At 35.0% G+C, this 27,570-nt stretch overlaps 1 long non-coding RNA gene and 1 pseudogene across 1 annotated transcript; both read left to right on the plus strand.

Annotated features, from left to right (window-relative positions):
• Window positions 1-3,316: 3,316 nt before the first annotated feature.
• On the plus strand, window positions 3,317-26,899 carry LOC132358946 (uncharacterized). The gene is made up of 4 exons (XR_009500635.1): window positions 3,317-3,439; window positions 4,558-4,633; window positions 7,904-7,973; window positions 25,960-26,899. It is a non-coding gene; the product is annotated as an uncharacterized LOC132358946 (long non-coding RNA).
• LOC132358947 (U4 spliceosomal RNA) lies at window positions 5,558-5,690 on the plus strand (annotated as a pseudogene).
• Window positions 26,900-27,570: the final 671 nt, after the last annotated feature.

Below are 27,570 nucleotides of genomic sequence, written 5' to 3' on the forward strand. Positions count from 1 at the left end.
CAGATGATTGATTAATATTCACCACAGGATCTGATATAGTGAATATTAGCTTTTTTTTTTTCTTCCCAACTATGAATTAAGCTGGTCTCACTAACTTAGTGAGATCTTCCGCAAAGCCAATTGTTCTCAATGTATAGTACATATACTGAGGGTGGTAACTGTGGTGCCTTTTGATGAGATGGCTAATAATAGGTGGAATAAAACATTCTCTCTTCAGCACAAGGGCAGGGCAAAGGGTTGGAGCAAAGGAAACAACATACATCAAGACTACTAGGACTAATAGAGCTCCTTCCTCTGGTGGCATTGGGTGGCAGGATAGATGGTTTATTGGGAAGACTGGGTCACAGGGTGAGGTCAGCTCAGCAGGAATGAGTATTCTTCAAGAATTTGCCACAATGTCGAGCAATCCAAGGCTCAAGTGTTGGAGGAGATCATTAGAGAGGATGTGCTTACCAACTGACCCTTGAGCTGGACCCAGGCAATAGGGAGGGGATCCTCACAACTCCCCTGTCCTTGGAATGAATGTTCAAGTTCCGCCCACCTTTCCCACACTAGGAGCTGTTTCAAGGACATATCTTAGAGAGAGTCAGGTGTTGTTGAGACCATCTGAACTGAATATGGGACTGAACACACTTTTGGCCTCTATATAAACTTTTTAAAGATTCTGGCAAGCAGCTGCAGAGATCTACTCATCTTGCAGCCACCCAAGACAAGCTTAGTATGTAAGTTCCCTGGCTTATTAAACCTGCCACCCATCAATCTGGAGTTGTGTGCTTCTTTCTTTGGTGTCCCCTTCCCCTGGGCGTATGGGGACCAGTTTCAGGTTTCACTCAGGAAGCTCCCAAGGTTTGCAAACCAACACTCAGTGGCTGCAGTAGGTAGAATTTTGGCCTCCACGACATTCAGCCACTAGTGTTACTCCTGTGAATGTGTTACACTGCATGGCAAGAATAACTTTACAGATGAGATTAAAATAAGAAGTTTACCTTGTATTATCCAAGGGGCTCCAACATAATAACATGAGCTCTTAAAAGTAGAAGAGGAAGGCAGAAGCACAAGTCAAAGAAACAAGGCAGAAAGAGAAGTCAGATATCCAAGCATGAGAAGGCTTTGATTTATGTGACTGGCTTGAAGATAGATCTAGGGGACCTTGTGGAAACAATGAAAGGAAATGAATGCATCCAATATCCTGAGTAAGCCTAGAAGATTCTTTCTCAGAGCCTCCAGGTAAGATCACCTGTCAGCCAACAACTTAGCTACTTCCTCGTGAGGCCTTAAGCAGTGTACCCAGTAGAGCCTGCTGGATTTCTGATCTGTACAACTGGAAGATAATAAATGGTTGTTATTTTAATTGACAATATTTGTGGAAGTCAGTTACGGCAACAATGGAACACTAATAAAATGACTGAGCTGAACAAACTTCAGCCCAAGAGAGAGACTTGATGGAATCCAGGAGCCAGTGATCTTCCCCAACCTCTGGCACAATTAAGCACATCCTGAGGCTGAAAACTTGACCCTGGGTAAGTCAGACCTGAGGTCCAGTCTTGGCTGCCCTTTTTATTAAGTATCTCTGCCACTCATTTCTCTAAGTCTTAGTTTACTCAGGACAACAACATCTGTCTACCTCAGTGGGTTGTTGTAAGAATTGTATTTGATTTTACATATAAAATTCTTGCTGGAAACATAGTAAGGGATTCAGAAATGGTATTTACTTTTACCATTAATATTACTTATCAGGCATAGCACCCAACGGTCCTTGAGAAGATTTTGTTGCATTAATCTATGGCTGCATAAAGACTTAACCCAAAATGACATGAGTTTCATTTCTCCGTAATTCCATGGATTAGGAGTTCAGATAAGGCAGAACACAAAGGCGTGTGTCTCTCTACAGTAGCAGAGGCCTTGATAGGGACCACCGGAATGGCCCCTAGCAGCTAGGATGACTTAACTGGTGTCTTATGTCAGAGTCTCAGTTCTTAACCAGGCTCCTCAGCTGTCTTCCATGTCTCATTTCAGTCTAGCTTTCTTAAGCTTCCTCACAACATAGTTGCCCAGGGAAAGTGGGATTTTCTACGTGGTGAATGGCTTTCCCCAGAGATTATGCAGAATCTGCCAGCTTTCTTAAATTTAAACTTAAACTACTGTACCTGAAGTAACATTGTTTAAGGGTGCAAACTTACAACTAGAAGACAAATAAGTCCTGGAGATCTAATACATGCCACAGTGAATATAAACAAGATTGTGCTATAATAATCAAACTTGGTAAGGGGCTAGATCTTACTTATACCCACCACAAAAAAGAAATAATAATTACGTGATGTGATAGAGGTGCTAACTATCACTACAATGGCAATCATATTACAAAATATAAATACATCAAACTACATGTTGTACATCTTAAATTTATACAATAAGTCAAATATATTTCAGTTACAAATAAATAAATAAACTACCAGACTTGAAATTTGCACAGTATCACTGCCTCTCATTTTACTGAACAAACCAAGTTACAAGGTCATCCCAGATTCAAGAGGAAGTAAAACAGGCTCTTTTCTTTGGGGAGAATTTCACTTATGTACAGGATGGGAAGGAACTGATGGTGGATGGATATCTTTGATAATCTCTCCCACAGATTGCTAAACTTAATCATTTGGTCAATAACTAACAAAAAGCAAAATTCTTTATATTATCTGAAAAAACTTACTAATTCATTTGAACATCACACTGAAGCTATTTTAGAAATTATAAAAAAATACATTGTTTTCCCAAAGAGACAACAGTGATGAGTAAAGAAGATATTTTGCATCATACAGCAGGCATCTAGAAATAATATAACACAACCAGAAGGAGACATTGAGCAGATTCACTTTAAAGAATTTCTTCAAAGAAAACTTTTTGAACAAAATATATACTGCATTTTATTTAGAAATATATTCTATATATTCTCAGTTGCCAACTTAGTTGGTAAAAATAGCACCTTTACCTCTTCCACCTTTATTCAAAAATTAGTGTTATATTGAAATAATAAAATGTTTTTATTTTTTATAGAAACTTGTACTTGTGTTAATCTAAACTACATTGATAATATTTTCAGTATTCTTATTGAGGAACATATTAACAGTTATCTTTGTTTTGTAAATAGAAAAATATATTTCATTTATTTTATAATGGAGTTTCTCTCTCTCTCTCTCTCTCTCTCTCTCTCTCTCTCTATATATATATATATATATATATATTTAACTTAGAAAATTGATATGTAAGTCACTCAGCCAAAAAAAAAGAAGACAAAATAAAATATGAATGTCACAAGTGATTCCTCTCCTTGTCTCCTTTCAGGAATGAACATAAAATGGGTGAAAGGGACACATATCTGATGTTCCCCCATCTAATCTCAAATCCACTCTGGCTTTTGTTATATGAGCATCTCATCCATCTGAGTGTGAGTCTATTGTTGAAGGGTATATATTTTTAATGGAATACTGGTTCTAAAAGTAAGACAATGGCTTAACTGATGCTTACCTAAAGGAAAAATATTCCAGCATAGAAAGAAAGATACATTTTAATAGACATATTAAGAACAGTATAGCAATTTCTATGAGACATAGTTCAAGGAGATTTGAAGAGTGATTTTGACCACTCTTTATTTATTAGCCAAGTTTAGAAACCAATTCTCATATAAAAGATGAGCTAAAGGAATTAGTAGGCTTAACTGCATGAATAGAAGATTTTTAAAGTGCATTTTTAAAATCACACAGAGAAATATGTGATTCTTTATTTTTGAAAAGATATAGCCATAGAAAATTAGGCTGTTTAGATTTTATTTTATGTTAATTTTAAATAATAGATGAAATTTTATATCTGAACTCAAGGAACATTAGCCAAGTAAGAGAAAATCAGTTAAGTGTATAAAATCTGTTATAATTTGGTAAATTATAAAGATGCAGAATAAACATCCCCAAGTATTAAAATAAGGTTTAGCAATATAGAATAGATTTATTTGCATTTAACAAAGATCTCATGGCTGTTGCTGAAGAAATACTAAAATACAAACAGGCCTTTATCCTGGAACTTTTGTATGTCAGTTGAATAGCAGTCAATCCCACATGAGTTAAAACTCATCTGCTCAAAAGCACAAAACTTGTTGAGAATATAATAAATTTGATTATACCAAATTGAGGCAAACAATTTTTTTCAGGGAAAATATTTTACCATAGCAACCATATAATTGTGTGTGTGAGAGAGTGTGTGTGTGTGTGTGTGTGTGGACATGTGTGTGTGTTTGAAGAAGGAATGTGTAAAGTGATAAAAGTAATATTTACAATTTCAACTTCTGAAACATAATCAGCCCTGGGTAATGGCAAGCACAACAACTAAATGACAGCACGTGTTTTGCAAGATGGTATCACTGTCTGTATCTGTACCTAGGTATCTAAAGTGTCGCCTATTTTAAAATTAGAACTTTAAAACTATGAATGCTTATAATTTTAACTTTGATCAGACCAAAAGTTAATATTTGTGACCATAATTTAATACTAGTGCATTAATTTCTCTCCTCAGTTTGGAAGAGCCACATCTACGAAGGCACTGACAACTTGAAGAGAGGAGTTTTCCAGTCCAAGGGGACGCCGGCAAGGTATATACAGTTCAAATGCACGCTTGTTGTTTGAAAAGTGCCCATTGTCCAAAGGAAGATACACTGCTACCATGGAACAGTAAAGATATTGACATTCCAAACTAACACCTATTTTTATAATCTACTCACTCAAAATAGGTGAGTATAAAAATGCCACAGCACATTCAAGATAAGGGATAAAATTAATTTTCTGTTTTAAAAGGTTACCATTATAACAAATTCAGTGTAATATAACAGTGCTCTTTCTGTTGTATTATTTTACTGATCTCTAATACCTAGGAGTATTAAATTTACACAAATTAAAAAAAATAAAAGAAAAAGTTTTGTAAATGTGACTCCTAGGATAAAGGAGACCTACACTGTAAAGTAGAATTAGTACTCTAATAAAGAGTTTCCTTAGCTTCTGCATCAGACAATATATCTTGTGAGATTAAGAATAAATTGATTTCTGTGATGAGGAATATCAAAATGTTAGATTCAAAAAAAATCTGAAGAAATCCAACTCAGTTATAAAACAGGGAAATTCACAAGGGAAGGAGACAAAGAATGGTAGGAATTTTCCAAGCTCTTGTCTGTTACACTGTTTCTTATAGTGTGGAATGATTTATTATCTATCAATCTAGTCTCATTATAAAATAACAACATTTCAAAACTATCACAGTTTAATATTGATTCCCACCACTTTGAATGACCTAAAGCCAGAATATCTGAATAAAAATCATTGATCTAATCTTCACAAATTAGCAATGTTTAATATTTCTTTTAAAATTATAAAGTGTCAGTTACATAACAACCAAATACCTACAGGAAATGGTTAAAGAAGGTGACAGAACCAGGATTCAAACCTAGAGCTATTTATATTCACAATCCTTCCTCTTAGCTGTATGCCACATAGCTTTCTTTCTCTACAATCTAATACACTGAAGCTTTGTACAGGGGCAGTATAAGCATAGCCAATGAGGTTTACCTGAGGTGTGATTATTGCTAATTGAAAACAAGTGCATTGATATAACAGTGGTACACATCAATATCCAATGTTTCACTGCCTTAAAAACGACAGTCGATCCTTCCACACAGCTATACTAAATAAAAATGAACACAGGAATAGTATGACGCATTAAGTGCTCTCAGTCAATGAAATAACTACGAGAAATATAGAACTACAGACAATGCTTTTCAATTTTTGTTTAAAAAGACACTCAAAATCTCATGGAAGAAGGCATCTCTATTAAAATGTGAACGTCTACAATGTCAGCTTCAGACAACTTTCAAAATCTTTCCGTTGGAAAGATGAAAAGAGGACATTTTAAAATAAAACCACTGCCCAGTTAATCATTTACGAAAGCAAGTGAAGTTTCCAAGAGAAGGACCCTCAAAAAAAGATATCTAGAAGATGCTGTCTGCATTGATGACACTTGGATTCTTACCCTCTGCATCTACAAGTGGTGGTTCTTGCCATCTCAGCGTTTTCACAGTACTTCATTACTGATAGGGGTGAGGTAAATGCACATGAAACCATCAACACTGAGGGAGTCTGTCACTATCCTCAGGATATAGGAAAGCTGGCAACTTGGGTATTAAGAGTTATGAAGTTTCTTCACAATGCTCAAGGGCAAAAATGCCACATTCACTTACTTTCCTAAATAAACATTAAGTGTGGCTCTGTTCCTGCCTGAATTATTTTGTGGAAAAATTAAGTATCTGTTATTTTAAAGGTCCCTCTACCTTTCTTCAGTAATTATAAAACCCTAGAGGTTTGGAATTCAGAGAAATGGAAGGGACTTTTGTTTCTGATATAGTGCTGCCATCTTTGAGATGGCCAGCACTCAAGCCTTCCTGGGCCACTTAAATCAAACGGCTCCAGAGTTCATGGCACTGCTTTCCCTGCAGAATGGTTACCAATCGTATTTACTGATTTAGTGCTTGAAAGCCATGTATTGATCACATGGACAAAAAAATAATAATTTTAATTTTCAGTTGCTGTATAGTTTTATGTGTTTTTAAAATTATTATTTTAATTATTATTTGTTAAAAATAAAACTAAATTTACATTTTGGTTTAATTTTTAACAAGTAATAATTTGGTAGTTTTTGAAATGCAATTATTTTTAAAAGCATTCTTGGGAAAATGCATCTCTTAATAAATTTTTTATTATAAATTCATTTATCCATAGATAAATCTTGCTTACTGTTAGAAGGTGACCATCAGATTCTATATTTCTATATTCTCATTTTTAGAGATTTAAGCTCTGAGAAATCTTATTCTCAGAAATAAGGAGATGAGAGAAGAGGCTTTTTTATGTCACTCAGTTCTTTGAATTCCTTCAAAGAACTATGACAAAAATTGCAGAGTAATTTATCATAAAAACTGATTTATAATCATGTGTCCACTGACAACTCAATTAGATATTTCTTCAAGTTTTTGAAAGAATTCAATATAAAAACATAAAAAATTTATTTGTCAAAGGTTTTGTTATCTAGCTATTGGAGTCATCTACTTTTTAAAATAGAGGTGAATGTTTTGAATTGTCCCCTTTGTTTTGCATCCTGGAGATTTCAACACCCAAAGACAAAGCATCAGAGTCAAGTTCAAGAAGGTTGAGAAGTACACTTCTCTTTTGAAAATGAAACCTTGTGGGAGAAAGGTTTTTTTTTAAAAGGAAAAAATGGAAAGAGGAACAACAAGAATTAGGAAACAGTTATTCGAATGTGACACCTGAAAACTGGTTAAAATTATTTGCTTGGTCAGAATGCTCTTCATAGTTTTCTCTTAATCCCAGGGGTTAGCAGACCTCAGATTGAAATTAGGAGCCTAAATGGCAAATAAAACCATTCAACCAACCAAGTCAGTTTTATTTTCTGTAAAGTAAAATCTCCAAATTCATTTTAAAATTCAATTTAATGTCTTTTGAAGTGTCCCTATAGCAATCATCTCAATTTAATGCATTTTGAAGTGTCCTTATAACAATCATCTCAACTCTGAATTCTAATTTTAAGATAGATATGTAGATAGTCACATTAAGAGATAGTTACATCAATCTCTGGGTTGCATTGTAGTAACTGAACACAACACTGAAGACTTGACTAGTGGTGGAACTAGGTCCCATCTCACAGGTCACCCAGAAACAATTTCATAAAGGAAAGCCTATGGGGGAAAAGAAATACATAAGGGAAGCATTGCAGACCAAGGGAGATGGAGTCCTTCTGAAAGGTCAAGTAATTTTTGTCTTAATACACAATTTAATTTCTCTACCTTTTCTATACTTTGCAGGCTATAAGGACAATCATTCTTCAGAGCAGAGGACAACCATGCAAAATCATTAAAGTGATATGCTTGTGAGGTAAGTCCTTCCTCACTTGATATGGTTAGTAGGTACTAAAAAAAAAAGTCCCTTCTATTCTAATACTATTCTAATACTATCTCTATAAATGCCCATTTTTTCTCTGTTGTGCTCTCTCTAGCTCTTTTGTTTCTCTCTTTTTCTGCCTCAGGCTAGGATGCATGTTCCAGTTATAAGAATTAACTCAACAATCCAGGCAGATTGAGTGTTCCGAAGTAATAGCGTATCCAAAACAAGATTACCTTTCTTTTTTCCAAGGTAGAAACTATTAATTAAAAGTGTGCCACTTAAGACAGGTCTGACTGGACAAGATGAGAGTTTGAATCACTATCAGATATATGTTTGGTTGTATTTCAACCTTGAGGGAGAAAAAAAAAAATCAGGTTAAGATTAATGCATCTTTGCTAATAATATGACATGTAAATCACAAAACAACCTCATAAGTAGTAATAGCATGGGTTTAAATATACTCTGTCACCTTGGAGAAATAATGTTTTTATCATATAGGGAACCCATAAGATAGTACAAAATGGAAAAGGACAATAAATAAGCAAAGCAGAAGCCTCTACTAATTTAGTAGCGACCACAGGTTTTCAACACAAAGGGGGCATTCTTTGGTAACATGGTTCAAAAGAATTTTTATTTAGGTAGAAAATAAAGGCTTCGCATAATTAGGTGCATTTAGTTTAACGGTTGTTGCAAAGTCTCCTTTTTTTTTTTTTTTAAATGAAACCTTCTTTATTTATTTATTTATTTATTTTTGGCTGTGTTGGGTCTTCGTTTCTGTGCGAGGACTTTCTCTAGTTGTGGCGAGCGGGGGCCACTCTTCATCGCGGTGCTCGGGCCTCTCACTATCGCGGCCTCTCTTGTTGCGGAGCACAGGCTCCAGACGCGCAGGCTCAGTAGTTGTGGCTCACGGGCCCAGTTGCTCCGCGGCGTGTGGGATCTTCCCAGACCAGGGCTCGAACCCATGTCCCCTGCATTGGCAGGCAGATTCTCAACCACTGCGCCACCAGGGAAGCCGGCAGAGTCTCCTTAATGGCGGTGAAAATAAAGAAAACCTCCCAAATGAGAACAAGTAAAAGATATTTATCAGAGTTTGATATAGCAAGAGAATAGCCACCAACACTTGCATTTCACAGAGACTACATGGCAGGCAGAGAGTGGAAAATGTTTATAGTGGAAAGAAAAGAAAGCTTCACATGTGACCTGATTGGAGATGTTGGCACAGGGAATCTGGGGGTGGGCTGACCAGAGTGGGGCATCCTGCGTGACTGTTTAGGGCTCATAATTGGCTTTTTGTGGTTGGGCCTAAGTTGGAGCTGGAGGGCAAAGATCAGGGAAGCTGTCAGTTATCAACTAGTTCCTTACTATTTGGGGCCAAATGCTGCAGAGGTTGTGGTTTAAACTGATTGCTGCAGAGGTTCTGTGTCAGCGTTCTATTTTTACACATGAGATGGCCATTGTCCATTCATATAGTCACTGTTATAGTATAAGAGCAGAAACTACTTCAGGGTTCCAGGTAATAAGGATTTAGTAAGTTGTACAGTGCTTAACCTCTGCTATCTGGATGTGGTGCTTGGCCTAAATAAGCGTTTTGCATTCAAGTTCAGGCTGTGTGGAACATATTATTCCAACTCCGAGGAGGCTAAACTGGGAACCAGAGTCCTTCAATAATGTATTTGAACTTACAACGAAGAGAGAGCAAGACTCAATTGGGAATATAGGGAATGTACAACTTGGACTTGACAACAATTCCACCTCTACAGCTGTGCCAGAGACCAGTCTGAGAAATAAGGTGGAGAACCAGGGGAGGGTAGAGATGGGAAATCAGTAGGAGTATATAAAAATGGAAAAGTCTACGTTTCTGAAACATAAAGTCAAGCAGTACCCCTGCCTTTCTTGAAATTTTGCACAAGAACTAGTTAATTCCCTTGTTTGCCAAAGTGTTTTTGTGTCATCTTTTGCAGTCTAATGAATCTTGATTATTACTCGTTAAGAGTTTATGAAATTCCTGTTATGGATGAGGCACTGTGGCCCACAGTACTGTGTTCTCTGATATTTGGCTCTTTTCTCTTCGAGGCACATGGAGACTGTACTTCCGACACCACCAATTCCTTGCGCACTTAGGAAGAATCACGTGGCTCTGGGGCAATGACATATTATTAGAAGTGACAGATGTCACTTCTGAGCTTAGATATTTAAATGCTGAAGGAATTATTTCATCTCTTCTCTGTCTTCTGACACTGGATATTATGGAAGTGGCCTCATGTCACCTAAGTGACACTGGGTGATTGATCAGTAATGAAGCTGAAAGGTCACCAAACACTGTAAGTGAAGACAGATTAGAGTTTGGACTTTATCCTGGGGGCATGCAATATTCAACAGGTATTTCTGATTATATATTCTGTTCAAAGCAATGTGCTAGTGAGAATAGAAAGTAATTACACTCTTGTAAGCAGGGAGTTGACATGGTCAAATGTGTGTTTGTGAAGGATCACCCTGGCTGCCTTGTGCAAAATAGATCAGAGAGGAAAGTGAGTGCAAAGGAGAGACCAGTTAAAGAGCTCAGTCTTTGCATGAGACAGAAGAAGTGGGTGTACTTCCCTTAACTACATTTTCATACAAAACAACCGAATATTCCCTGGGTTTTGATATGTGGAGGAGTGAAAGAGAAAAAGAATACTGGTCCCTAAAAATCAGGAAGTTTATAATTTAAAGAATAGCTATGTGCCAGCTGCTTATAATTTATTTTCATGCTTGAGAATGCCTTCCATAATAAGCACATTCTGGCAAAGCATAAAATAAATAAACTGAAATAGAATAAAACCTATTAGATGTTAGAATTGTAGCACCAGATAATCACATCACTACAAAATATGAATATACAATTTTATATATACAAACACATTAAGTTGAAAGAAACTTTAACTGAATTTCGGTAAATTAATCAATAAAACATGTTTTTGTATACAGCATTTTTTTGGCATACTGAGTGTTCTTAATCTTTAAAGCACATGAGTATAATACCTCAGGAAAGACCTGTTCTCCACACATTTCCTGTATAAAGTACAGAAGAAATAATAAAGAGCCAGTGTGTCTTTCTCTGCCGTGTGATGTTGGCATACATAAATAAGCTTCTTTGTGCATAAAATAAAAGGAGTGGGACCAAAGTTTCTGATTTTTACAGTGTTTTATTCTTTCTTTAAAAAAATAGCCAGATCGAGGGGAAAGCCATTTAGGAGAAATAATTGTCTTCTAACAGCCAGCTTGCAGAAACTAAAACACATAGCAATGATGTAAAAAAAAGTTGTTTTGACACTTTGGTAAATGCAAGTGTAAGATACATAGGAATATATTAGAGGTGCATGCATATCTGTGGCCCGTGAAAATTGCTGATTATAAAGGAGAGGGTTAATGATCTCTAATTGTGCTGTAATCTGAGTGCAGTATAATAGTAATGAAGATAACAGATTTGTGTGTTAACATGAAAAATATTAGAGGGGTGGATCCACAATGTTTGGGGTAATTAATTCTACCCTTCACTCCCTATAAACATATCCATATATAAACTGAATTAGATTCGAAAGAGAATCCAAAGAACCAAAAATAGTCTCTGAACAAGCTTAATATTGTATGGGAGATTAAATTACTATTTTTGATGTTCTCTGTGACTGTCTCATTTAGTTTCTATTGTGTTTGCTTTTTATTCTAAGGTGTTTTTTTAAATGAATTGAATAATGCATAAAAATCTGCAGACCTACGCAGAAAGTTTGGATGCAGTGCCATTTAGAGTTTGATCTCACAGCAAATCCTAATAGATTTCTGGTGGTATCTGTATCTATATCTATATCTCTATATATTTTGTTGTTGTTGTTGTTGCTGTTTAGAGCTCTGAGTGTGTGTGTGTGTGTGTGTGCATTAATCTTAGTCTTTCCACTTCAAGGAAAAATATTAGACAATTGACATAGTAGATATTTTGCATCTAGTGTCAACCTGCTTCTATTTAAACTAAAAGAGAAATCAAATTGCTTGTGAGAATGGTAGAAGCATGTTGTTTAAGGGCAAGCTACTAAGAAATGGATAAAGGCATTTAGAGGTGAATAATAGAACTGTAAATTAAGAAGTAGAAGATAAAATTATTCACCTCTGTTTCTAAAAGCAGATGATGCCCTTTTCACAGTTCTAAAACCCTTCAAAGCAGCAATGATCTCATTGTTTGTCTTATTATTCACTATCAACATACTTAGATTACTGTTCTGCAAAATTATTTTGCTTGGGCGACTTTAACAAGTACCAGAAACTTACAGTTCACCTCTATAATTATCACAGCATTCCCGGGAATCATTACAAACCAAACCAAAAAAAAGTTAAACTTGAAACGTTGTTTGTGAAAGGACTTTAAATTTTATTTGCTTTTAATGCAAGGCATGGTGGTCTGTCTCTGCCTGTGTGTGTCCTCTGTACTTACCAATGTCAACAGTATGTCCAAATTTGTGGAGAGACCAGACACTGATACCACCTGGGCAAAACAAGTAATTCTTAGTTATTCAAATTTACAGAAGAAAAGAAGCACATACATGTTCATGGCAAAACGATGAATGTTTCAAGGACCTGGATACCAGTATCCTTCTCAGGGGAGCCCCCAAGGCAGATTGTAATTTCTGAGGAAGGGAGGGGTTCCTCACACCTCAGGAAGCTCCATACTCCAATCAAAGTGCATCTTTCCACTCATGGCTTGAACGACTCTTCTTTTAGTCTCGTCTGGACATATGCCAGAGACTAGCTTATCTAGGCCTGGTGCACTTCACTTATCACGATTATGCAATATGCGATTTGTCTAAAGGGTACAGTATAGGTCAGTGCTTTTAGGCGTAACGGAAGGTTTTATTAATCATCCTCAGCCCCTATGGGATAAGTAATTCTCCCTGAAGTTTATATGTGTACTTAGAGCTAGAACAGAACTTTGAAACTAGAATAAGGGTCACTTAGCCCGATGTCTTTGGAAGCTCATGAGATCAACTCTGAATGCTACACTGCGCCCCTTGGAATAGCTTTATACATTAGTAAGGTCATATTTTACCACCACCTGTTCCACTCCCATGCCTCTTCCTTTCATTCTGTATTTGAATAGAGGAAAATGTAGAGTTATTTGTTAGTCTCCTGTAAAAGCTTGGGTAACATTAGTTGCTTTAACACATGATCCTCAAGGTTAAATAAGATTAAAGGTTAAATTTGATTTCTTGACAGCATTGAAATGAAGATATTCCCGGTCAGTGGGTGGCTTTCTTCACATGGTAGTTCAGGAACTCAAGGTCTCCTTTCTTATAGCTCCAGTGATCTGTAGTGTCTTGGATCTCTCTATTTTCAAAAGACAAATGTGAAAAGAACTGGAGGATCAGGGTGAGATTTATATGGTCCAGCCCTGGAAGTGGTGCATGTTAATTTGGACTCAGTCATATGGGAATGTAGTCAAGCTATGTACCCAGGAAAAAGAATTTTAGTGAACAGCTATGAACCTCTGCCTCAGCTTTTCAAATCCAGCTTTGTGGAATGTAGACCTAGTGGGAGACAACATAGACCTTATTCTCTATATTGTATTGTGTAAAGGGTCTCACAATACAGTTTTTGTTGTTGTTATTAACATATGTGACTTTGCCTATTACAATGTCCCATATACTTGTAGGTTTCTTGGACCAATGATCTTCAAAATGGGGGTGGAATTGGGGGCGGGAGGAAGTGATTACAAACATATCCAGAAAAACTCAGACTTAAGTCTTCTAATAAAGTATGCTTACATGAATATGAAGAAGAGATGGTAACAGGCCCTTAGGACCTATAAGACACTTTCTATAATCCATCTCCCTACCTGTGTTTACTATCCTTACCCATCTCTCTCTATATCAATTTTATCTTATATTAGGTGTTCTCATATACAAAGAAATACTCTATAAAATGTTCAATTATCTAACAAAAATTATAGAACCTACAAAATATCTACATCTGATTAATATGTTATTTCCCATTTAAAAATTAATCATATTATTTTATCAAGATTTATTAAATGAGTCAGTATTAATTCTATTTTTTTCCCTTTCTATTTGCCATCTTCCCCTAGTCATTGTTTACCATGCTTACCATGTTGTGTAGTGGCTAGAGTTCACTTTCCCATTATAGACTCTACTATTTATCAGTGTTCTATAATTTCATTAAATATCATTCATGTAAATCATGAGCCTATAATTACAACTTGTTCTTTTCTGTTTGTTAAAGCTAAAGGGTGATGCACAAATAACAGAGATCTAGATGATAATTTCCCAATTCTTCCTGAGTGTTTCTTTCTTGTTTGATATGTTATACATCACTTGTTACTAGGAGTGTACTTTGGGAATGTACACTAGGAGTGTACATAGGGAATGAATTTTATAAAAATAGTGCCCTCTTGGAGTTGAGTAATGTGAGAGACTTGTACATTGCTATAAGAAAATACACTAAAATGCAGTAGCTTATATAAAATTGTTAATTTCTCTTTACTTAGGTAGTCAACTGGTAAGAAGTATACTCTTATATGGCTGTCCTCCTAAAAATGTATATTTTCATCCTTGGTCCTTCGATACTTAGGATATTGGCCACAGCTGCACGGCCAAAAATTGACAATTTTTTTCTGTAAGATCTCTATTCTATTTTACTCATGACAGAAACTACAGTTCATCTGAGGAAAAAATGACAGTACTGAGATAGGAGGCTCATTTCCAATTGAACGAGTTTTTGATCCCACCCCTGGATTATTTTTACATTATGAATTAGCAAACCCAAACCAATGAGTTATATAAAATATGGGCAGAGCTATATTAACCTGGAGAATTTTAGCACTTATAAAATAACATATCAGTTCCTATTATAATGTCCCAACCTGTTCTATATGCCCTAAAGTGTGTCCAGATGCATACTTTTCTCACATGTGATTGTAAAATCTCTAGCCCTTGACTTCACCCAGTGACCCATGTAGTGAGAAGTTTGGAAATTAGCATTTAGTTGTATAAGAACTATATGAAATAACTGTGGCTGAACAGTCTTGCTGTAGACTGTATACAGTGTAGCCTAAATGTATTTGCTGCAAAGGACCCGTCATTTCTTGCATGATATAAATCTAAAATTATTTATTTATTTTGCTGTTTAATAATGCTTTTTTTTTAAATTTTTTTTATTGATTTATTTATTTTTGGCTGTGTTGGGTCTTCGTTTCTGTGCGAGGGCTTTCTCTAGTTGTGGCGAGCGGGGGCCACTCTTCATCGCGGTGCGCGGGCCTCTCACTATCGTGGCCTCTCTTGTTGCCGAGCACAGGCTCTAGACGCGCAGGCTCAGTAATTGTGGCTCACGGGCCTAGTTGCTTCGCGGCATGTGGGATCTTCCCAGACCAGGGCTCGAATCCGTGTCCCCTGCATTGTCAGGCAGACTCTCAACCACTGCGCCACCAGGGAAGCCCCAATAATGCTTTAAAAAAAAAAAAAAGAAATAAACCTTCGGCAGTAATGAGTTTAAAATGTGATTTTAATAAAAAATTACCTCAATGTTGATAAGAAGTCTGTAATTTGCAAAGCCTGAGGGCTGTATGTAGCGTTGTCACAAATCCTATGGAGTTAGATGCATCAACATCTTTTAAAAAAAGAAAGAAAAGAGAGAAAAAGGAATGGCATGAAGCCCAGAGAAAAGATGTTTCCAACAGTCCCATGATTATATTCAGAGGACAGAGCATCTACCCCAAACAAAGGTAATATTGGCTAGTTTCAGGAGACCGAAGAGAAGGAGTGCAGTTTTCCCCAGACACCCCATCATAAATCAATTTTGTGTTCAATGTTCACCTCACAGTTTCACAAAGATCATCACCATCATCAGAATTCCAAGGATCTCTACCCTCCATGGGGGACGGTTCTTACCCCTTAGATACTACTGAGAAACTTAAGAGACAGAGAAGAGAGGGAGAGTAAGATACAATTAAACTCCTTTGTTTAGAGGAGCCTAGGTTCTGACTTTGATTTTGCTGCTAAAATAGCCCTGGGGAAAAATTTCTTGAAAGAATAAAAATGATCAATTTCGGTTTCAAATTTTGTAACTCGCAATAAATCTATTTTCTTGTCTCACTTCTGGTATTTTTCACAATCAAGGTATAAAACACATTAATGTTTTATCACAAATAATGACTGTGAGATTATGTTTGAGTTTGGGGATTTCAAAGTCATTTTATAAGAATTAGTTCAGTTGTTACACATTTTGTCTGGAAAGTCTAAGTAATATCATTAAAAGGCCAGTTTAACTGCTTTGAAAAAATGTGTTTGATATGATATTCAATCTTTCCGACTTCACATTTCATTCTCTGTACATCATCTTCTACAATGACCCACTTCTTTCTTTCTGAATTCCCTCCCTTAGATTCCAGAGCATCAAGACTTTGACCCTTTAAAATCTATGGGTAGCATGTAATTACCTATACAGCCATGAAAGTATATTAAATGTCTAACTGGAATCTAACTTAATCTTGAAAACACATATAAGCCCTATCAGGAATAGGTTCTGAATTTGGAGGACAACAGTAAAACAAGCAAAGAAACACTGACTAAGAGGTTCTTGCTAGTCCTAGAATTATGGCAGAGATCAGGAATGCTGAGGGCCAAAGAAAGCTTGAGAAAAGTGATTTTTGAACTGAGTCTTGAAGACTGATGAGATTATGGTCAGGCAGTTATGAAAACCACCCTTTTATGTTGAACTGTTCCCTTAACTCCTGGGCTATAAATGCTGTTTTTTACTACCTCCAACATTTCCATTCCAGCTGTAATAGGTACATACTAATAGCATGCAAAATGCTAAGGAAAAGGGTCCATGATGTCTTAGAGTTGAGAATTAGGGGTATAAGACTTGAGGGAGGGCTTCCCTGGTGGCGCAGTGGTTGAGAATCTGCCTGCTAATGCAGGGGACACGGGTTCGAGCCCTGGTCTGGGAGGATCCCACATGCCGCGGAGCAACTAGGCCCGTGAGCCACGATTACTGAGCCTGCGCGTCTGGAGCCTGTGCTCCGCAACAAGAGAGGCCGCGATGGTGAGAGACCCGCGCACCGCGATGAAGAGTGGCCCCCGCTTGCCACAACGAGAAGAAAGCCCTCGCATAGAAACGAAGACCCAACACAGCCATAAATAAATAAAAAAATAAATAAATTAAAAAAAAAAAAAAAAAAAGACTTGAGGGAGGGATCACTGAATAGAATTTTGTCCACCAATCTGATATTTTTTATGTTTTAGGAAAAGTTGGATGTACTTTACCACAACTATTGGTGGGTCATTTGAAAAGGCAAACGAAGGCAATTAAATGTTGTTTATGTGACAGCTCCCAAGTATGCAGGCAATATACCTGCCAGTTTTTCTCCTGTCTGGAGGAAGTGTTCAATGGGGACTTGGTTATGGGGGATGGCATAACTTATATGGGTTCGTATGAGAGCTCCACAGTCTAAGTACTACTCTGTTGGCTTCCCTTTAAATTGATTTCTCTTACATCAAAATAATGTAAATATGGGGAACTACTCTCAAAGTTAGAAGGTACTTGCAACCCTCTTCTTGGATCCTGCACAGGGAGGGGAGTTCTCAGGGGAGCTGTGAAAGTAGCCTGTGGTACTCCTTAAGGGAGCAGATCAGACTAAATCTTACAATTTCCAGAAATATATTGTTAAATGAATAGTAAATCAGAAACTTTGCTAAAACAATTGATAGCTCCATTAAAAGTGAAGAGGATTTTTTTTAAAAAATATGTATTCTAAATAATCATGCAGGGAGTTAGTGGTATTTCTTTAAAAATAATCATGGGCATTAGAACTGTTAGATCCCAAATTGAAAGAATTTTAATCTATATGGAAATAGATGGAACACAAATGCTGCACGCTACTTTCGTTATCATCGGTACATATCACTAAAAGAAATAAAACATCACACTAAAACAATTCACAGAATATTAAATGGGGGGTTAATAATTGCTATTTTTTAATATAGAGGAAGAGAAATGTTTAATAATTAGTCAAAATTTAGTGATGAGCTAAATGGTGAAAAATCAAGGACAGACAGAATATATGACTTATATAAAATAATAAAGGGCAGAGGTTTTTTTGGTAGTGCCTTGTTTATTTCCTTTATCAGTGAATTTTAAATGAAATTATTAAAAATAAGGACTATAACTGAGATTGTTTTCAAAACCTAATTATACCAGAAATATAATTGGTAACAGAGAAATTGAATGTATAAAGAGTGAATTCGGGGCTTCCCTGGTGGCGCAGTGGTTGAGAATCTGCCTGCCAATGCAGGGGACACGGGTTCGAGCCCTGGTCTGGGAAGATCCCACATGCCACGGAGCGACTAGGCCCGTGAGCCACAATTGCTGAGCCTGCGCGTCTGGAGCCTGTGCTCCGCAACAAGAGAGGCCGCGATAGTGAGAGGCCCGTGCACCGCGATGAAGAGTGGCCCCCGCTTGCCACAACTGGAGAAAGCCCTCGCACAGAAACTAAGACCCAACACAGCCATAAATAAATAAATAAATAAATAAATAAATAAATAAATAAATAAATAAATAAAATTAAAAAAAAAAGAAAAGGAGACATAAATTTAAAAAAAAAAAGAGTGAATTCTGTGAATATATAGAGGGTGAATTCTATACTGTCTTGTTATTAATACTGAGGAAATAATGGACATTTTCTGTGATGATTTGGCTAGACAAGAAAGTGTCATCATTTTGAAAATGTATACACATTGTTTATAGAAGCCTAGAATATAAAGACAGCGGCCTCAATATATATCTGATTGCAATGAACCATAAAATCCAATAGTAACCTTGTTAAAAAGCCTGTGGATTCAATTCAGTTTTGCTAGATTGTGAGTCAAGTAGTAAGGGAGAGAGATTTTATTAAATATCCCTCAATATAAAATAAAACTTCATTACCTCATAAAACACTGTATTTAGTTTCATTCCCATTTTTATAATAAAACACGTGATGTGTCTCCTTTCACAGGTAAAATCTAATGAATGACAAAGAAAAAGTATTAACTTGAGTCATGGTAAAAGTAGAAGTGCCACGGATACTATATTATCTGAATTAAAAGAATTCCAATTTGTTTATTTTTGTGTGCCTATATATATATAGTGAATTTTTAATATAGCAAGAAAATGGAACCACTTATTTACACTGGATCATCAGAGGAGTTAAGCTAAGGATCTGAGATGTAATAGATAAAAAGTTTTCCAAAAGTTAGGAATTATAAAATAGTTGAATGCCTTTCATCTGACAACGTTTCAAAATAACTTGTAAAGACCGAGAACGAATTTCAACTCACAATCTATTGAATAGAGTAAAGCCAATATGAAAGTTAAAGAAGAAACCTGTTTCCCCTTCTTAGCATTAGATCATGAGTTATTGCAAACTGAATCTTGATTATCAATTATTGATCAAAAATACTGAAGATCCAGAGTTCATATATTATCAAGTTATTTGAATGTTATGAATATCTTAACAATGAAAAGATTACTTACGTTATTTATGTGAATTTAAATATTCTTCCACATAAATAATGTATTCTCTCAGTGAAGAACAGTGAACTACTGCTTTTGGTTTTGTGTATGAATTAAAGCTTAAGAAATTTTCATGAAACACTGTACTATGTAACAATGCAACATTATATAATTTCTGTTCTTTCTTTGCCTTTCAGTTTAACTATCATTGCTGCATTGTTCTTTACTGATTATATTATTTTATCAACTAAATGACCTAGTTTATTGAAACCTAGAAGAATATTGAACAACTGTTAACTTAACCTCTCTAGGTCATTTCACAGGCATTAGCTTCTAACCTATTTGTTTCTGCATACTCTACATATTTAATATCTATGAATTTCCTTCTCATAATATTTGTTCACATATGTTCATCATATTAATGATGTTCATCCACATCATTAATAATGTTATTAAGTGAGGACAAACCCAACACCAGTACTCCCTTCCACCTTGAAATATCCTGCTGATGTAGAGGTTGTGTGTGATTGAATTCTTGTTAGTTCTTTAAGGATTATTAATGTGGGATTAGCCTTTCAACAATAGTACATATTTAAGAAAAACTGGGTTAATGCACAATAGGGAAATGGTTTTCAAAAAAGTACCTGAAAAAAGCAGGTTTGGGTCCAGAGTGGGCACACTGCAGGAGGGTTTTAGTTTTTTAGATGAGGGGAAAGAATACTAGTGAAAGCTGAAGCAAGAGGGACAAAAACAAAACAGAACAAAACCCTCTGTCTTTGCAGATTTATTAAGAATCACTTCTGAGGCATTTTCAGTTTTTTAGGCTCTAAAATGATGCTTCCTTGAGCTTTGTTTAAATTGATAATAGGTCAGTTTCCTTTCAAGTACAGGAATAGGAATCTTTCATTTGAAAGAGATATTTTAATTTATAATCTATTTTCTAACAGGAAATCAATTTTCCCATCATTGAAGTCAGTATATACAATTTGTAAGCAAAATTTTTTAGTTTATTTTTCTATTCTTCTTAAATCTGGTCTATTTAAAATTGCTTAGGTATATGTTTTTCATACTAATAGTGCAATGGAAACTAGTGCAAATTAAACAAGGGATTTTACTTTTTCTGCATTTAAATTAAAATGAAGACAAAAGTCTGGCATTTATTTTTAGGGAATATGATAAGCTTCATAAAACACAGTCTATTTCAATAAAAATATTATCCCCAAGCAACAAGAATAAGCAAGGAATAATATACACTCTTTAAATATAATGGAAAACAAAGGCACAAACTTTAAGAGATTACCTTATTTTTCTTTCTAGCAAGAATTTTTCAAAAAACATCCATTAGTCTAAAAAGGGTACTATTTACAAAAAATCAGTTTCCCTATATTTTGTTATTAAATTATCCTCTACTCTTTCTAGCCATTTGCTAAGCATGCAAAACTGACAAAACAGAAGAGTCGTAGGACATGGATAACTCAAAACAAGTCAACTACATAGCAACTAAGAAATAGTAACATCTAATGACAGAAACCACTACTCAACTGACAGTTAAAAAGGAAACTAAGGGAAACTATGTTTTAAATAAAAGGAGTATTCATACAAATACATATGTATTCTTTATGTTTTTTATGAAAATGATCAAATTGAAGAATTTGGTTAATAACTTATTGATTAAAATATCTATGTTTTCCATTTCACTTTGTTTCAAGGTTTCATCCAGCTATAAACCTTATAATTAAAGTCCAGTTTTCCATGCCAGTATGCCACTTTTCTGCAAAAGTGTGTGTTCCTCTTTTTTAAACAGATTTATCTGCTTGGTTTTTATAGATAAATGTTAGAAAGAAGAAGAAATATTTTGAAAAATCAAGATTGAGAGACATGTGAGGGATTTATACATAGTATTTATATCAAAGATCTAGCATTCAAGATTATAAACCCAGCCTTTTTTTAAATTGAAAGTTCTCTACTTACGATGTATTGTATAATGTACTGAGGTAAGTTTCATTCACTACCATAAGTTAAATTCATTACGATGCATATTGTAATTCCTATATAAAATACAGATTTGTAAAATAAGAACCACAAAACAAAACAAAACAAAACCCAGCTATGAATAATAAGACAGTAGTGGATATTAAATAGAATTATAAAGATAATTACTACAAATGAAGAGAGAAAAAGAATAATAGAAGAAAAATTGGATGGGGTAAAAAGAAAATAACAAGATGATAGATTTTACTCCATTCATATCTATAAATACATTAAATTCTAATAATAAGCAGAGCATTTCAAAGACAGAAATTGTCATGTTGTATTAAAAGAAAGAACCAACTATATGTTATGTATAAGAAACATAATTTTAAAATATATAACAAAATAAAAGAATAGAATATAATAAAAGGATGGAAACATTAGTCAAAATAAACTAGCAGCCAATCACCCCAGGGCAAAGCAAACTCTAAAAGGAGCTTTCTTTGACTTACAAGAAATTAGTGAGCTCTATATTTACTCAGAAAATTTCCTTGATGACTCTTTTTGGAGCAGAAAGGACCTGAGAGTGATATGACCCGCCCTTCTGGCAAGGGAAGAATTTCTCTTTGTGCCAAGATAAGAGGAGGGGGAAGAGGAGGGGGATGGTGAGATGGGTTTACTTATTACCACTAGCACAAGTGATGATACACGGACCTCCCCTGGGCATCCCCACGTCTTCCCTAACTCCCACCGGTAGCTAGCATGAGATGCTGGGAGTGTGTTGCCAGAGGAGGGACCGATTTGTGCAGGGCGAATGCAGAACAGAATAGGCGGTGGGTCTGTGCAGAAGCAGAGAGAAACAGGAGGAAGTGGTCTCTAGAATTCTCAGAAATCAAGGGGAGAACTTTGGGTTATCATAGCTTATGGTTCTGGGAATCCATCTACATTGAAACAAATCCCTGGGAAGGGGGCAGGGAGACACCAGCCCATGTTTGGGTTATGTCAATTGTTAAATTCATGGTTATTTTGAAGCATGGTAGGCAGGTAAATTATATACAGTTAGGGATCTGACCCAGTTTAGGGGTGGAGATCAGAAAAGGCTTTAGCCGAAATGCAATGAAGGGAGTAAGAGCTGAATCAGGGCAGGACCAGGGAGAGGTGATCAAAGCAGAGGGGGCACATGCAGATCCCAGTGCAGTGGAGGTAGGAAGAGAAAGGTCCATTCTAAGAACTCTGAACATAAACACAGAAACGTACAGCTTGCCTCTTCGCCTACACACATCTCCTCCCGTTGTACAAATCAGGTTAGATGGAAGGACAGATACATCTGTCCTCAAGCTGGGGGTTATGTTAATAAAAGATGAAATAGATTTCAGAACAAGGAAAATTACTAATAGGGATAAAAGGATATATTTCATAATTATAAAGTGGTCAATTCATTGGAAATATACCTCGATTCTAAATGTGTATGCATCTAACAATAATCCATAAAATGCAATAAGAAAAACCTGTTAGACATGAAAAAAACATAGAAAAATTCACAATTGTAATAGAAAAATTCAAAACACTTCTCTCAGTAATTGACAAAAATGTAGAACAAATATCTGTAATTAAATAAATTTGGACAATATTCTCAAATAATTAATCAAAATTTATACAGTATTCCAGCTAACAGCAGAGTACATATTATTTTAAAGTGCACATAAAAGTTTTTCCAAGATAAATCACATTCTGAGCCATAAAACAAACCTAAGATAAATAAAGAAATAAAAATATTTAAAATCATACAAAGGGTATTCCCTGACTGTAGTGGTATCAAAATAGAAAAAAATAAGACAAATACTGAGAAAATATTCAAATGTTTGGAAATTAAATAAAGCACTTTTAAATACAGTAATGCATAGGTTCAAGAAGAAATCCAGCAGGACATTTGAAATTGCTGTGAATTAAATAAATGTTAAACCACAACATGTAGAAATGCATGGGCTGAAGCTAAATCTATAATCACATAAGAATTTTAAGATCAAATGCTCATATTAAAAGAGTAAAAATATTGCAAATCAATGTTCTAGTTATCCACCTACAGAACCTATGAAAACAAGTTCAAATAGAAGTGAAAGCAAGGGTATGTAGCCAAAAGAATTTGAAGCAAGATCTCAAAGAGATATTTGCATATCCCCATCTTCTTATTGAATGAAATTGTTTCATTAGCTGATTTTTCTTGTTCGTTTAGCCCAATGACCTTTTTGCTCAACAAAATTCCCAGGCTTACTCGTGCCTCACACGCTTTGTACTGCTACTTCCTTTTATTTAAAGATTGCACCCACATATTCATTCTGCTGACAACATTCCCAACTCCATATTCAGGGGTATCATGTTAATATCTTGAAATCAGCCATGGTGGGAGTATTGGAAATCAGCAAAGACTATACATCAATGCTTTGTTATTTGGAGCACTAGTTTACAACACCCCTGCCTAGTAACTATCACTTAGCCTGGTTTATCAAATCACTTGTGAAAATACAGAATTCCATTGCTTATTATTTTTAAATCAGGGCATGTATTTTTTAAAACCTTCTCTATTTAGATAAATCTTTGGGATAATTTTATGTGTATCCCAAGCAAGCCAAAACAATAGAGCATAGCATTTAATAGCTAATTTTGAGGTGACAGGGATGACCTCTTGTGGAGACATATTGGAGTTCTCAGAACAATGAGATTCGAATTGGATCGTAGATTAAACAATTTTTAAAACACCTCTCAACAGGAGGTGAATTTTCCTATATTGCTTTTGGCCTTAAAATATGCATTAAGCTTTAGCTTTCTGGCTTTTGTTATTGTTTTTCATAAATGTAGCTCTAAAAATGGCAAACTCTTGATCAATATACTAGGGTGTTTGAGGTCATATTTTAATTGCTTACCCCGGTTAATTTCTTGAATCCTTAGTGTCTGAAATCTTGATGTTGTAATAAAGTCACACATCTAATGATTTAAACAACTCAAGTTTTAAATAGAAATTTCTTTTAATTTTAGATTTTTTTCTATCTTATGGTGATAAAGTAATTACTGGAAAATCGTGTTCCAGAAATATCATTCAGTCCAGATTCCTGATCGAAACTATTGTAAAAGGGAAATTTTCTTAGCTGTGTCAATGTAAAAAGTAGTCTTCCCACACACAATGATGGACATTCCATTTTCCTGAGATAGCTAATTTATACTAATGTAACCCAAGAATAAAATCTTATGTAGAATACATACCTGCAAGCAGCACATGAAATATGTGGTATGCTGAGACAGACAGACACTCCTATAAGACATTGATTTATTGCTGGGAAAATGTCTATCTGGTATTTAGTTACACAGAGCTGAACATAACTGATTATTTGGTTAACTGTACAAGTTTTGGTGTCAGTAAAAGTGGAATTTCAAACCGTATCTTACTAACAGCTTGATTTGGGGCAAGATGATAATCTTTGAGTCATGGTTTCCTCATTAGAAAATCAGAGATCACAGTAGTAATTTAGGGTATTTTTGTGAAGTTTATATTATTGAATTAAGCATTTTATAAACTTGCCAAGAAGCTCTTCAGGCCTTAAAAAATAGTACTTATGTGTGATTTTACTTTCTGAAACAAAAAACTTAAAGACACAACTTTTGATTTTCTTGTTTTTTGTATTAATTTGATGGGAACAAATTAGCTATCATTTCATTTGAATTACAGCACATGCTAATTTAAAAGTTTCAGGCCTCATAATAATTAGAATTTAATTCAAAAAGGCATTCTTAATATTAAAATTTGATGAAAAACAATAATAATAGTATTTATTTAAAGGAAAGGCATATGTTTTAATCCTCTGTGATAAAGACTCATAAACTTGTAGTTATTTTTTTTTCACTTTGTAAGGTTTCCATATAACAAAGTATCAGAAACCAAAGCACCCACGTAGCATGAATATGAATAGAAAACATCTTTCCTGAACAAGTGCAAGCTTTACAATTTAATTGCGTTTACACTGATGAGTGTACACAAAGAAAAATCAATTTGTGGGAGTTTATTTCATTGGTATTGAAATTGTATCTATCTTCCCTGATAAGCTAGGCACAAAGGTCTAGTTAGTCTTCTAAGTTCATTAAATTATTCTTTTGCTGTATTCTGTGGTGTTACTTAGTTTTATACGGGTTTGCTAGTTAGATGTTCAAAATTGTTTATCCAAACTAAGAATGTTAACTTCCAATATTTACCAAAAAAACTTCTCATTTATTATAAAGTCACAATAAAAAGGCATAAAACGAATATAAATATACCATTTATTTAAGGTTCTTCTGGAATCATTCTGAAAGTATTAAAAGAATAGGCTGAAATGTGGGTTTATTACATTGGTTATTTTCTCTACCAAATTAATACCATTAAAGCTTGCCCAGTATGCTTTCGGAAATAAGTAAAAATATATATTTAACCTTAACTATATTGCAGGAAATCTGGAAGGAAAGAGAACATTTTCATTGTACTCAGCCAAACAAGACAAAATATCGCCTGCATGCCTCCAAATTGATCAATCAATCATCAGTCAAGAGAGGTGCCTGCCACGCATTCCCTCTCTACTGCACAAATGCTTCCACCATCACCTTGGTTGTGCCTTGAGTGTACCCCCCCTCTGGAGGAAGCTCTTCATCTTTCCCATGCCTCACATATCAGAATCCAGGGTTTTTATGGTTTGAATGACTTAACATTTTGTTGACATTCTTCTTCTCTCCACATAAAGACACATGTTTTGTGAAAGAGAAATTTTACACTAAACACTTGTTAGAAACAGCAAGAAAGACTTTATTCAGGTCTATTGCAATATGGGAAAGACTATTGCAATAGGAGAGAGAAGTTGAATTCGACTCTAGGTACAGCAAAGACAACTGGGGATGTACAGCCAAAGTGCAGAACAGAGTGAGGGGCTCAGTGGAAGAAAATTAATTAGATATCAAGGGTAGAGCCATTCTTGTTAAAATGGATTTTTGCTAAAGTCAGGCCAAGGTCAGATATCAAGGGTGAGGGAATTCTAGATAAATTGGCTCACCAAAGCTTGTTGCTAAAACTGGACTTGAAAAGAAGGCCCAGAGTGGCCTGTCTAAACTTTGGTCAAGGAGGGAGTCTTTCTCCGATTCAGGGTTTTCTGGTCTAAGTGGCTACAGTGCTGGAGACCTTATTAAGACACATGCATTCTAGAAGACTTTTCATAAACCCTACTAAGATTCATGAGCCTTCTAGGCTCCAAATTTATATCATCCAAATTAAAATTGTATTACTTGCTTCTCTTAACACAAATGCGACTTACTTTTTGTACTTTTATCACAAAGAGGAAATAAAATGTCTAGTGCAACTCTTCCTGTGATGACTAAAATATTAAAATATGTTGTAAACACTCTAGTGGCAGTTTTTGGTTTTTAAACTATGCTTATAATTTCTAAAAATTGAATATATTTTAATATATTACATTAATATATAATGTACATTAATTACATTATATATTATTACATTATATAGGTATATAAACATATATATGCACATATATAAACATAAAATTTATATATATATATATGCTTTATTAAGTGAGCTCTACATCCTGAGTTTTATTTCAATTAAAAAAAAATTGGTGGCCACATTGTATCAGTACATTCCTCATTATGTTGTAATGACCAATTTGAAATATTCAAATGAAATGTATTTACGCCTTTTCTCTTTATCTGATATTTTAAAATGAGGACTAAATAATTATATATTTAAATATTACAATTATCCTGGATGTGACAAGACACAGATGTGATAATTCAGCTTGCTACAGTGTTCTATTGGTGACTTGAATAACTTCAGTAATTTGGCTTTTGCTACGTAATTTTTGTATATGTTGAAAACTCTTGGAAGTTTTTAGATTAAAAAAGGTACATTGTTCCTTTAATTTACACAGTAATTGCATTCTTGAAAATTTTACTTTATATCAAAATCTCAAAGTGTTTACATGTAAAATATTTAGTATCTTGACTAGATAATTACAGATTGTCACCCATGTGGCTATTCACTGTAGCATTTGATGGG

The sequence above is a fragment of the Balaenoptera ricei genome, unplaced genomic scaffold, assembly GCF_028023285.1.
Source record: "Balaenoptera ricei isolate mBalRic1 unplaced genomic scaffold, mBalRic1.hap2 scaffold_729, whole genome shotgun sequence".
Lineage (NCBI taxonomy): Eukaryota > Metazoa > Chordata > Mammalia > Artiodactyla > Balaenopteridae > Balaenoptera > Balaenoptera ricei.